At 37.7% G+C, this 9,709-nt stretch overlaps 1 long non-coding RNA gene across 2 annotated transcripts in view; it reads left to right on the forward strand.

The window, feature by feature from the left end:
• Positions 1-9,086, forward strand: part of LOC125253297 — a 32,471-nt gene extending 23,385 nt beyond the window's left edge. For both annotated transcript variants that reach the window (XR_007181404.1, XR_007181405.1), the window contains exons 4-5: positions 5,118-5,181; positions 8,816-9,086. This is a non-coding gene — a long non-coding RNA (uncharacterized LOC125253297). The remainder of the gene's footprint in view (positions 1-5,117; positions 5,182-8,815) is intronic.
• Positions 9,087-9,709: the final 623 nt, after the last annotated feature.

The following is a 9,709-nucleotide window of genomic DNA, read 5'->3' on the forward strand; positions in this document are numbered from 1 at the left end:
GCAAGACACGTATGCCAGACTGCCGCTTTACCACCATCCACCCCACTACATTTCTTGCTGTTTTTTTTTTTTTTTTTTCCCCTCTGTCTTTGTGTCTGAGTCTTGACTATCAACATTAATGAGACATTCTTCAGCTGGCCGGATTCACAAAGGAAAGGTGAGGAGGAAACAATATGGTATTCTGGAAGCTCTCTGACTTTCTGCCTATTTGAGTCTTTTTGATATAAATGAAACCCAGAGAGCGGGACGGACGCTGCATATGAAACAGGCCCCTGCATCGTTTGCCCAGTAGAAATATCAGGAGAGAGCAAAACTGTGTAAATATCGTGTTGTGCATGCACTTTGCTAATGCGAGGATCGAGAGTTGCTGGAATTGCAGTAATACTTCAATTCATAATTAATAGTATCTGATTTGCCTGATTGCCTTTTAGCAGTAAGGGATTAACTATATCTGCGAGAGATTTAAAAAAATCTTTAAGTATTCATGATCTTTGATAGAACTATAAACGGCAAAAAGCTATCTCCTTGAATATTGATTATTGCTAATTAAAAATTCATTTTGATAAGGAAGTCGTCAGTCTCTCAACCTCCTCAATATTTTTGCCTGCTTCAAGTTGTCTCTTTGCTTGTGATTTGGGCTAACGATTAGCAGAGGAAAGCTTAACAAGACACTCATTAGTTGTCATTAAGATGCGTGCTAAAGACATTGTGTAAAAGAAGGGCAACTGTTGAATTTCTTCAAAGCTTTATGATGCAGAGTGTGAGAGCTAGAGAAAAGGTAACAGAAATGTTTGTTGTTTCTCCCAGATTATTGTAGATTATGTACAATTTAAGATCTATTGACAGGATATGTGGACATGCTGTTGATTACCCCTGAACATTTTGATTTGAGTTTAAAAACAACAACATTAAAAAAAACAAAAACAAATGAAAAACATGTTTACAGTAATACTTAATATGGATGCCTAGCGGGCAAGTGTGCAGCACTGCGAATAAATAAAATATGCAACTATAACACTGTTTTGAAAATGTAACCAAAGCACTTTAGCACTTTACACATGTTAGCATTAGACTGGTGTGAAAGAATTTCTTACCGACGTTGTCTGTGCAAAGCTATAAAATATTTACACTCAAAAAGTAAACCCTGTTGCATGCTTTCTCTTGGCATCATGGAAGTGACGTAACTAATCTGTAAAGTTTACATGGAGCATCCAAATAAAAAAGATTTAGACAACTTTATGCCACAAATAACAAACATTTTTGACTGAAGAACTCAAGCAAGTGCTTTAAAAAACATAGAAACTGCACAGTTTTGCAATTAAATACTCAGGTTCGCTGGCCTGCATGGTTTCCTTTGTAAGTGTTTAACTCTTACTGAGAGGGACAAGTCAGAATTATTTTTCACGGTAGGCTAACAGAATGGAATATTGTTGTATGTTGAATTTGACCCCAAATATTCCTTTAGATTCATTCATGTGATTGGTCGAAGAGATTAAGTGATGATTATTACTATATTGATCATGGCTGTCATATGTAAAAACTATTATATCTATATTTTTATACTCTTATTTCACTGCTGGCAAAGTCTAAATTAATAGCTTCCATGCCGTTCCAAACTTCTGTGGAACACAAAAGAAGATATTTTAAGGTACATTTAAACTGTTTTTATCCATACAATGGTCCAAAACATCAGAAAAAAATAATTTTCATTTTTAGGTAAACTATCCATTTAATAACCGCTTTATCATTCCTAACATACTATAGTACTGTTGAATTAATATTAAATGATAAAATATTGTGCTAGATGGAGCCATGGCATAGTCATTGGTCTTGTCACTGTCAATAAAAGCCGTAAAAGACCAAAAATAAAAAGTGCACTAGTTTAAAAGTCTTTGAGGAAAAGTTTCCCTTGTTCCAGTTTAGCACTTTCAACTTTACACAGCAGCTACTGCATCTTCCCAGAGCTTTGCCCTTTAGCAGACAGAGATTAGTCGCCACTCTCTTCATGACTCTGGATAAGTGAACAAGTCAGCAAGCTTTATCACAGACTGGATTAATCCAGCAGCATTTAAAGTCAAGTTGTTTTGCAGTTTATATTATAGATTTACTATATCTGTCATAAAATATGTAAGCTAGGTCATTAGAGAAGTTTTTGTTAGATACATCTCTCTCTTTCTCTCTCTCTCTCTCTCTCTGAATAAGATGAAGGTGCTGGATGATATGACACAATCAGAGCCAATCAGGAGATATTTTATGCTTAATGTGGTTATATAGAGTGAAAATTTGGACCAATAAGATTTCAGTGAGGGCAGGGGTGTTTTTATTTTTTATTTTAAATGAGTAATAACTTGTTCAGGTATATTAAGGCTTGGAACCTAAGTTTCTTCTTAATATAGCACAGCATGTTAAATATCATGGGACTTCTGCCTACTTGTGTCACATTAGATTACTCAATTCTGTGTGTAACAAAAATGTTTTGTTGTGCCATTTTAACTGTGCAAATGAGCTAAAAACCTTTGCTCCGACACAGACAGCACCTTTTTATCTAGGCTTTCCATCTTCCTTTAGTTTAGATCTCCTGTGGAAGTGGTTAAAGAAACTGTAGATGTCAGGATGTGACCACCATAAATGTACAACATTTTTTTAATACTTAAAGGTGCCCTAGAACCAGTTTTTACAAGATGTAATATGAGTCTAAGGTGTCCCCTGAATGTGTCTGTGAAGTTTCAGCTCAAAATACCCCATAGATTTTTTTTAATAAATTTTTTTAACTGCCTATTTTGGGGCATCATTAACTATGCACCGATTCAGGCTGCGGCCCCTTTAAATCTCGCGCTCCCTGCTCCCCGAGCTCTCGACTATAATAAACAAAGTTCACACAGCTAATATAACCCTCAAATGGATCTTTACAAGATGTTCGTCATGCATGCTGCATGTATTTGTCAGATCATGTAAGTATAGTATTTATTTGGATGTTTACATTTGATTCTGAATGAGTTTGAGGCTGTGCTTCGTGGCTAAAGCTAACATTACATTGTTGGAGAGATTTATAAAGAATGAAGTTGTGTTTATGCATTATACAGACGGCAAGTGTTTAAAAATGAAAATAGCGACGGCTCTTGTCTCTGTGAATACAGTAAGAAACGATGGTAACTTTAACCACATTTAACAGTACATTAGCAACATGCTAACGAAACATTTATAAAGACAATTTACAAATATCACTAAAAATATCATGTAATCATGGATCATGTCAGTTATTATTGCTCCATCTGCCATTTTTCGCTATTGTTCTTGCTTGCTTACCTAGTCTGATGATTCAGCTGTGCACAGATCCAGACGTTAATACTGGCTGCCCTTGTGTAATGCCTTGAACATGGGCTGGTATATGCAAATATTGGGGCGTACATATTAATGATCCTGACTGTTACGTAACAGTCTGTGTTATGTTGAGATTTGCCTGTTCTTCCAAGGTCTTTTAAACAAATGAGATTTACACAAGAAAGAGGAAACAATGGTGTTTGAGACTCACTGTATGTCATTTCCATGTACTGAACTCTTGTTATTCAACTATGCCAAGGTAAATTCAATTTTTGACTCTAGGGCACCTTTAATAATTAACACTTAATATCAGCAAGGAGACATTAGATTAATCAAATGTGACAGTAAAGACATTTATAACTTTACAAAAGATTTCCATTTCAAAAAAAATCTTTTGAACTTTCTATTAATCAAAAAATCATAAAAATGCACCATGGATTCTACAAAAATACTAAGCAATACAACCATTTTCAACTGTGATAACAAGAAATGTTTCATGAGCACAAAATCATCATATTAGAATGATTTCTGAAGGATCATGTGACACTGAAGACTGGAGTAATGATGCTGAAAATTCAGCTTTGCCATCACAGGAATAAATGACATTTTAAAATCTACTAAAATAGAAAATGGTTATTTTAAATGGTAATAATATTTTAAAATAAATTCAAAAACAACAACAAAAATCTTACTGATCCAAACATTTGAATATTCCTTGAATGAAGCCAAGAAAAGAAAATAATATGAAATTATAAAGTGTCTTAACATTATGACATGAGCAGTTTCACAGGGAGACAGGCAATTCATAATTTAGCAATAATAATCTATAAATAAGAGTATTGTAACATTTTTATTAGTTTATAATAAATATTTTTTGAACATTGATGACTGACATTTAAACTTTGTCTCTTTTGAAAGCACCACTGATCAAATCATTTTTGCAGCACATTAGCAACACCGTAATTTCATATTCTTAGCCTGTGAAAAAGTATGTTTGCCAGAGTTAGAGTATAGTCAATCTAGATGCATGTATTCACTTTTATCAAGGCCTCTTTGTTTGGCTCATTGCTCTCGCTTTCTGTATTAATGAGTGTGTTTTGCTCTGTGCATTTGCTGCTGTTTGGATTTGTTTGTCTCAGTTTGTTAAGGGTTTAAAAGGCTCAAAATAGCTTCCCCCCCCCCTCCCCCCAACCAAATATGGCCAAACATGCTGCCAACCAGGATACTGTTTTTCCTCATGACTGTTCCAGTTTATGAGAACTTGTTCCCACACCTCAAAGCATTTGCTAAGGCCTGCTAATTGACTGTAACGCCTGATGTTGGCTTGAGAACCAGCAAGCGTCAACTTGGACAGTGTACATGCAATTACCACGGCTAACACTGGTCACAACTGGTGTCTTGGCATTTAATGAGTTCTCAAGTTGCAAAATTGTGGCCCGCTTAGAGTCTTCAACTGAGAGTAAACACACTCAAGGGGTCCTAAAGGAGGCCAGAGACTTTACGCTTCCACGGGGATGCAAGAATAACATACCGCGAAAACCCGTGGGGGCCACTGATGAAATAATAATGTGTTGGGTACAAACATGCAGCTGAAATTTGCACATGAAAATCTGCTGCATGAAAATCTTTGTCTTATATACCGCCTATGACGATTCTTAGTGAAAAGTTAACATGCAAATAGACCCCCCTTGTCTTCTCTCCTTTGAGAGCAGTAGGCCCATTGTCTGGATTATGTTATTGTTTATTTTGAAAACAATTAAAGTAGTTGATTATACATTTCATAATTTGTGTTTCAGGAGAGTTACACTAATGTAGTCTGTTTGAAGATGCTCCTAAGACGGGATCCCCAGTGAAAGGAAGGTACACACTTTTTGCACTAAAAGGATAGTAGTAAATATCATAGTGTGACTAATTGCAATTCATCTAATCAGGACTTCTGTGCATGTTAGTGTTTATATTTCATTAAAACCATTCCATGCTGATTTCTTGCAGGATTTTAAAGGGGTGGTTGATTATTAGTTAGTATGTAATGTTGCTGTTAGAGCATAAACAACATCTGCAAAGGCTCAAAGACGCTCAAAGTTCAGTGTAATGCGAGATATTTTCTTTTAAAGAATTTGCTGTTTAAGGACTACAACATAAACCTGCCCCTGAGAACATGTAACAAAGGGGGTGAGGCCATGTTGGGCTGCTTTAGAGAAGAGGAAGAGTTGTTGTAGCCATGCCGTCATTTTACGCCAGACTGCTTCACAAACTAGAGTCAATTCAATGGTGGATTTGCACAAAGGATGACAGCACATGCTAGTCGATGAGTTGAATCAACTCCACAACAACTACATAAATTTATCCACTAACCGTTCAGAAACGTCCAGTTGCATTCTAAAAGTTGTAACTTCTTCCTGAGTCTCTCCATCAGTGTCCGACTCCGGTTTGAACAATGTGAGGCTGAACAACATTACTGAATCGTCATTTTGGCTGCGTGAGATTCTCCAGCTTTGTTGCTGTTGAGCAACCGAAGCGCAAGCTGTTAAAGCTCCGCCCTCTTCTGGAAAGGGGGCTGGGAGAAGCAGCTCATTTGCATTTAAAGGGACACACACAAAACAGCATGTTTTTGCTCACACCCAAATGGGGGCAAATTTGACAACCTATAATAAATGATCTGTGGGGTATTTTGAGCTAAAACTTCACAGACACATTCTGGGGACACTAGAGACTTGTAAAAGGGGCATCATAGTTTCCCTTTAAGTGCGTTTGCTGGAAATGGCACTGTATTGTTTCCCTTTACAGACCTCAACCCAGTGTTTTGGCATGACCTTAAAGAAATGATTCACTCAAAGCTGAAAATACTCTCATTATATTTACTCATCCTCATGTTGTTCCAAATCTTTCTTTATTCTGTGGAACAATTCCACAATGAAAATCCTAAACAAATTTATAAATTTTTCAAAATATCTTATTGATCCACTAAAGAAAGAATGGCATACAGATTTGAAACAACATAAGGATAAATAAATAATGAGAGACTTTTCATTTATCAGGTGAACTATTCCTTTAAATAAACTGTCTGTTGTTATGACTCAAATTTTCTAAGTACAATCCTTGCAAATTAAAAGCGATCACATACTTTTCCCCGCAACTGTATGCAGTAGCCCCCTGCATTGCAGTTATTTCTGCCGAGACATAATGCAGGTTGGAGAATTTCCTTCGACACCGACTTCAGATGGAATTAATGTTCCGTTGACATTAGAACAAACCTAGTTCCTGAGGTTGGCTGTTTTTGACCAATCAGCATCTTCTATTTACACTCAATGCTCAACTTTTTGCTGGGTTTTTTTTAATGCGCTCTCACCCAACATGGGCCACTCTCTGTTGTTTTTCTTTCCCTCGAATGTCGCCGTGCCTTCCCAGTGCATTCTGAGGCCTTTCACAATGAAAGAAGTATGAGAACGAAAGAGTGAGAGAGAGAGACATGTCAGCTTGCGCCCTCAGTCACGGCCGGTTAGTTAAAGCAAATGCCGTTGGCCTCCTGAGAGAGCGCGGGCCGGCCGAGGGTGCCAATCACAGCTGTACCCGGGGCTTTCCTGTGTTCCGTTCGCCGCGAGCTACTTTTTATTAATTTAATAAACATCCCACAGAGAGCGGTGAGCTTCAGCCACCGACAGCAGCGCTGCTCAGGTCCTAATGAGAGGAGCTTACTTTAACCCGACACACATAAAGGAGACAACGCCAACAAACGTACCCACACAACCTTTGACAGGCACAAATAGACTCTTTAACATCTCGTATTGCAGAATGATGTGGGCCAGCAAACACTCGGTCTTATTTATTTATCTAAAACCTCACTCATTAGTATTCAGGGATTGGCAGGCGCTTTGCAGGGGCCAACGGAGAACACCTGGCAGTCGAAAAATAATGATGATCTTACATTAAAAGTGGCTTCTTCCGGCCCTGGTCGGCTCAGCGTGGACGGCAACGGGAGTCATTAAACGCGGCCTCTTCCTCTCAGCTTATGAGTATACATGCAGCAACGTGGTTAAAAACACTCTAACCATTACCATAATGCCTGGATAACGGGGACAAGAGAGTCTAGATGTCAAACACTGGAAAGTGTAAATTCCCCCGTAATAGAAATTTCACTTCTTTGCCTTCATTTCTCTCCATCTCTATGTTCCCTCCTGTTCCCAACCCTCTTTATTCTGTACCGCTACATATATTCATGAATTCGTGTTTGTGATGAAAACTTATGCGGATTGAGGGTAAAAAAAACAAACATAAAGTGTATTTTGACGAGGATCTGCCTCGTTTCGGTGCCAGAGAGCTACACCAGCTTCGGTCCTCGGGGACGCACCAGGACGGTAGACCCTCATTCCGTATTTCTCCTTTTCTCTTTTCTCCTACCCCCTCCATACTGTGCTCTCTCTCTCTCTCTCTCTCTCTCTCTCTCCATCCTCTACCTTGGCCCTCCCTCGCTTTTTTCCCCCTCTGTCAAAGTCAGTTACAGACAGAAGATTTCTCCTTCTTAAATAATTCACAGGTTGATTAATAGACTCACAAGGGTATAATTAGACAGGGGAGAGACAGTGGCTAGTGTAACCAGTACAGTGCTTAGGGGAATTAGAGAGTGGGATTAATAAGGAAACCGAGAATACTGCGAGTGTTCAGAAAATGTGTTGGTGGTTCAGGTTGGAAAGCGGAGCGGGTTTGGGATGGGGGAATGGGGGGAGGGCTGTGTGCTGTATGAAGCACTTTCTCCAGGAGCAGAGAGCCAACGTTTGTTTGATGTGGAAATTGGACAGTTTGAATCCGTCTCTTTTAATTTTTCACAAGTAACAGGGACCCCCTTGGTATACCACACTTTTCTAAAGGAAATAAAATTAATTTGCCTTTCCTTTTTTGTGGCCCCTTTCCGAAATGTCTTATCCTGCTTCTTATCTCCCCCTCCCCGCCTTTCCTTTTTATTTGCACTAGTAGATCTATAGGAGGAAGTGCATCTGCTATCATCGGTATATAAACTCAGTGGCGTCGCCTCTAAAACGGGATTGGGCTACTTTCGCATTCTGAAAAAAGGGACGATTTTTGTTGTGCGAGATTGCCGTTCCTTGCGAAAATCTGCCAGACACATCTCCGCTTCAAATGTAAACAGCTTCTTATCCCTTCGCCTGCACAGAGCAAATCAGAAATGAAACAAAACGTATCAACGCAGAATCCAAAAACACATTTCAGAGACGTTTCTGTTCATCCTTCAGTGAAGAGAGGAGGAGACTTATGGGACTTCACTTATGATGCTGCATATTATTTTGCTGTCTTACCTCTTGTCTTTTGTTTCTCATTTAAAAGATGCATTCGTGAAATGTATTCTCTGTCCTGTCCCATGTGTGCGTTTTGAATGGAAGACAGCAAAATCCGTAGCGTGGTCTGAATGGGTCCACCAAACAGAGCTGGTTGTATTTATCTGCCTCTTTTCTCTCTCGTTTCTTCCATCTGTCTCCTCCAGATGTTTTCTTCTGTTCTCACAATGCATCTGATCTGTCAGCGAAGAAAAGGCAACATGACAGCACTGTTTGCACAAGCTCATCCCGTGCCATTTCATCCTGCGCTGCAAGACATGCATGCGCAGAGCTGCCAGGTGATTCGTGATTTGTTTCAGTTTATCTCTTAAAATGAGAATAGTTTGATTAAAATTAATTTGGATTGTTTTGTTGATTTTGATTTATTTCTGTTCTTCCTTTGGAAATGTAGCTAAATAAAACACTACTGTAGTGTCAGTACTTGTTGCAAGCTACTTTTGTACTGTAACTTGCTAAGATGCAGCTTCTCAAAAATTAAAGTAATTAAAAATTAAAGTAGCTACATTGAAAAAAGTAGTTTGCTACACTGCAAGCTACTAACAAGAGCTGCAATTTAAAAAAAAAAACATTTAAAAAAACATGATAAAACTACCTAGAACACTAAAAAATATATATATCATTTGTTACCTGTCCTTGGTCTCTAACACTACACTTTACTATAAAATATAATGATTAATATAGTTGTGTGAGTGTGTGTGTGCACGTCATCCATGTGTATATATATGTATATATATATATATATATATATATATATATATATATATATATATATATATATATAATAAAATGCTTTTTGTAGTTTTAAAATACATTTTAAATATATGATATTTATCATTTATAGAAATCTTTCCTATATAAATGAACTCAGTTAGGGTGACAAATGTGTAAATTCATTTTTATGCAGTATTGCTGTATTTACTATAAATAATTTATCCATGCACATGATTATTATTTTCATAAAATTAATGTGAAATAACTGAAATAATTTTCCCTCCTCTGATGATGTGTTTACTGGCCCGAGGGCGGGACAACCTGTCACT

The sequence above is a fragment of the Megalobrama amblycephala genome, linkage group LG18 (assembly GCF_018812025.1).
Source record: "Megalobrama amblycephala isolate DHTTF-2021 linkage group LG18, ASM1881202v1, whole genome shotgun sequence".
In the NCBI taxonomy this organism is placed as follows: domain Eukaryota; kingdom Metazoa; phylum Chordata; class Actinopteri; order Cypriniformes; family Xenocyprididae; genus Megalobrama; species Megalobrama amblycephala.